The sequence below is a fragment of the Lottia gigantea genome (assembly GCF_000327385.1).
Source record: "Lottia gigantea unplaced genomic scaffold LOTGIsca_147, whole genome shotgun sequence".
In the NCBI taxonomy this organism is placed as follows: domain Eukaryota; kingdom Metazoa; phylum Mollusca; class Gastropoda; family Lottiidae; genus Lottia; species Lottia gigantea.
This window is the reverse complement of record NW_008707746.1, coordinates 562269-566985: the sequence shown is the minus strand read 5'-3', so window position 1 is coordinate 566985 and position 4717 is coordinate 562269.

Genomic DNA, 4717 nt, shown 5'->3' with positions numbered 1-4717 from the left:
TTTCGTAAACAGTAATAATGAGCTCGTCCATAATTCAAGACAGAGGTCAAAGTAGCAATACAAAACTTCTCAAGAAAACCCGAATGATGTTCTCGGGATTGATATTTTCCGTTATTGGATGGGAAAGCTCACAATATTCAAGACAGAGGTCCTTGCAAAAATTTCCGAGACAACCCGAATGATGTAATCGGGATTACCGTAAACTGACTCAACCTCTGTCCACATTTTTATCGTAATTTGCCTAAATTCATGGTTTAACCATGTACAATTAGTCAAAAACTTTTTTCAAGAAAATAGACCCGATTTTGAAATCTAGTTTTTCGCCAAATTGCAGGAAACAACTTTGAATCGAATTTCGGACGTTTCCTGTTCCCCCCAATCGATTTGAGCCAAAAAAAAGAAAAAAAATTTTGGGTCGAAATTTGAAAATTTTCCTGACCGTTCAAAATTTGTCCGATTTTTGGCCTATTTTCGGCTTTTGAGGGACTTTTTAAAACCGCCATTGCAGGCAGACCGAAAGTGCTACGAAGTTGCGCTTTGAAGGCTGGGTTGCCAAGATCTGGTTCTACACGGCAACATAAACCAAGATGCTGTATCTCAATTGGTTCCAAAGTTACAGGTGCTCAAACTTTGACTTTTTTCAAGAAAATAGACCCGATTTTTGGCCTCTAGTTTTTCGCCAAATTGCAGGAATCGAATTTCAGACGTTCCCTGGTCCCCCCAAATCGATTTGAACCAAAAAAGAGAAAAAAAAATTGGGTCGAAATTTGAAAATTTTCCTGACCAAAACGATCAAAATTTTTCCGATTTTTGGCCTATTTTCGGCTTTTGAGGGACTTTTTAAAACCGCCATTGCAGACAGACCGAAAGTGCTACGAAATTGACAGTATCAATTTACACCATTCAAATTTTCAATCAATTTCCTGCAATTCCACTACAACTTAGTGTTTGATGATGTCACTAATCGCGAAGAGCCCTATTAGTCGAGCATATTTTGTGATAATCACGCCAACACACACTCATTTTTACTGGAATTGCTGCAACTTCCAACGTTTGATCGATGTTGAAACGTCTTGCAGTGTGCAATGAAGGAAATTTTGACGATACTATCAAAATTTCAAAGGGTAGTAACTCAATTTATGGGATTATTATTTATTAAAGACTACAGTTAAATGCTATGCATGTGTTCACTGTCATAGTGTATTTTCGTTACAAAGGCTTAGATTCTACAAATTACACTGGTCATGGAAGCTAGGAGATTTTGTTTTCACGCTTATGGATGACAATTCATGGTCGTAAAACAAATCTTCTACGTGGGGGACAAGGGATGGTGGTGGGTGGGGGCATCATCCCTCAAGATAGAGTTTTCGCCCCATTTCCCACTGTTTACCAAGTTTCTACGTGGGGGATTTAAAGGGGTGTGGGGAATGGCATCCTCCCTAAGAATAGAGGTTTCGCCCTCCCCCACTTTTTGTCCCCCTATATTTTAGTAAGCAGTATTGGAATGCTTGCGAACAGTAACCCACCTTGAGTACAGAATAAACAAACAATAACACATACTTATGCACGTGCAAATATCACAGATCATATGGAGATCAAATCATAACATCTTTCAAGATGGCCGGACATATATACAACTGTTCAAGGTAAATACACTTTGTTATATCATTCTTTTATTGTTTTATCATGCATTGGTATATTGACTGTTTAGGGTCGGACATTGTATTCATTTCATCTCTGTATAATTTGATTTTGTTGACTTGTGGACTTGACTATTGGATTACAATTTGATTGTACGTCTACGTCTACACAATAAAACAAAGATTTTACAAATACATGCAGTCGTATCTAAACAATATGAAAATAGCACCGAACTCTCAAAGCACAACTTAAACTGAAAAATAATAATTGTAAAACATCCTCGTCCATTGCTAGCAGAGCTAAAACCTACCAAATAAAACCAAACGATGTAACCTGTGTTAAACTGAAAAACTTTCTATCATTAAAGCCCCTAAGCACAAACAAACGTTCTACGTCTTTAAGAATGAACGTCTTATTTTTCTGCACAATGTGGGCTAATGAGGACGGGCAATGCCATGCAGGGTGCAATGAGGGAAATTTTGCAGGACAACGGCATTAGCCTGCTCTTTTTCGATTTCTAACTGTCGAGGGATCTTTAACGTGCACAGCCTGTAGCACACGAGGCCTCTTAACTGCATCACTGGAAGGGGAAAACCGGGTTGAGTCAGTTATCTGAATATCACAAAACTCTTAGTAACAAAATGATTTTAGGTTCTAAACTCATATGAATATGAGTATTTTTTTTTACATCTAATGTCTATCGTCTGAGAAAGTTTGTGGGTGTGACACCAGACAGGGTATGCTTACTCTTCTAGACACCTTAAACCACTTTTCATAATGAAATACTTACTCACTTATGATTGATATACTTCCTCAAGAGAAAGGTTCATTAGCTGCTACCATGTTTTGCCAATATGTTGTTTAGATTTCGGGTTTCGTGTTGTTATTCGGAACGTTAGTACTGGGTTAATTTATTCGAATATTAAATTTTGCATATTTTACTTCAGTTAATTTGAATAACAGCTTCATAACAAACTAATATTCTTAAAATGACATTTGCTTCAATCGCCCCTGTCCCCCTATCCTTTTGGGTCTAAAACGTAGGATATACGTCCATTAATTTTTGTGCTACAAATCTTATACAATAATCTTGAAAAAACAAGTTTGAATTAGTTTTACGTGGTTAATCCATGATTTTAGGCAATAACGGTAAAAATGTGGACAGAGGTTGAGTCAGTTTACGGTAATCCCGATTACATCATTCGGGTTTTCTCGGATTTTCATGAGAATCTCTGTCTTGAATAAACGAGCTTACCTATCCAATAACGGAAAATATCGGTAATCCCGACTACATCATTCGGGTTTTCTCGGAAATTTTCTCAAGAACCTCTGTCTTGAATTTAACGAGCTTACCTATCCAATGACGGAAAATATCAGTAATCCCGATTACATCATTCGGGTTTTCTCGGAAATTTTCTCAAAAACCTCTGTCTTGAATTTTACGAGCTTACCTATCCAATGACGGAAAATATCGGTAATCCCGATTACATTACTCGGGATTTCTTGAGAAATTTGTATTACTCCTTAGACCTCTGTCGTGAATGACGGACGAGCTCATTATTCCTGTTTACGGAAAATAACAAAAAATGCCGATTACATGAAGGCTTCAGAACACAATTAACTAAGTATTTTTGACGTACTTAAACAGAGTTCCGTACCTTTAATTACGATTTCATCTATCTGACTTTGTTCTGTTCAAACAGGTTTTGTATTCAGCCCATTGAGCATTATCTTTTGCAATTACCGCAAGGCTTTTGGAACTTGACGTATATTATGAGTTGCCTTCTCCATCGCAAATAAGCCTTCTTTCGTTTAGTTTTCGAACTGTAAGCGATCAACGTTTCGGCAAAAAGGGGTCAACTATCGAGAATTTCGCCACATTTCTCAAAAACCAAAGGTACTCAGAATACAAGTTTAAGCGCCGTAGTGAACATAAGGAATTGCTAAGTAAATGTAAATGTTTATCGTGCACAGTCCCGATATGTTGATGACATTGACATTGCACCTAGAGAAACACTTCTAGTTCAAATTTGACTTTATTGACACCATAATTGTAAAAAGCATAACCAAAAATATTTACCCAAAGTTTTATCATAATGAACGATCTTTTATAGTATTTTCAAATTTTTTTGTTAATGACTTGAAAAATTGTCAACGTTGTGTATTTCTGTGTACTAATGGAGTTGACACATCACATTTCTCTGTGCTCATTTTGTGTTGTCCAATGATTAAAACGGAACCATCAGATACGTTCATAATATATTCATTTTTTATCTAATCTCGCCTATATCTGTTATCTATGGCATTTCAACTGGGGTCACCTAGTCTTCTTTTTTACCCGACTCTCAAATGTCTTAAATATCTGTTGTTGCTGTAAGCCTCTCTTGATTCTTATGTACCCCCTCCCACAACTCTCAAATTTCTTAAATCTGTTTTTACTGTGAGCCTCCCTTGATACTTATGTGCCCCCCTCCCCCAACTTTCAAATTTCCTAAATCTGTTGTTACTGTGAGCCTCCCTTGATACTTATGTTCCCCCCACCCCAACTTTCAAATTTCTTATATCTGTTGTTACTGCGAGCCTCTCTTGATACTTATGTTCTCAACCCCTCAGTCTACAATTTCTTAAATAACTGTTGTTGCTGTGAGCCTCTCTTGATACTTATGTGGCCCCCTCCCACAGTCTCAAATTTCTTAAATATAATAATGGTGTTGCTGTCAGTCTCCCTTGATACCCCCCTATGTGCCCCCCTCCCCCCCCCCCCTCTCAGTCTAAAATTTCTTAAATATCTGTTTTTGCTGTGAGCCTCCCTTGATAATTATGTGCCCCCTTCCTCCCCCACTCTCAAATTTCTTAAATATCTGTTGTTGCTGTGATCCTCCCTAAATACTTATGATCGAGTAGGAACCACCGAATTCCATCAACTGAGGCTCACTGTTTCAGGCATTTATGAAGTCAATGATGAGATATTTGAGAGTGGTGGGATAGGGGGTCACAGAAGTATCAAAGGAGGTACATAGCAGCAACAGATATTTAAGAAATTTGAAAGTTGGGGGAGGGTGGCACATAAGTATCA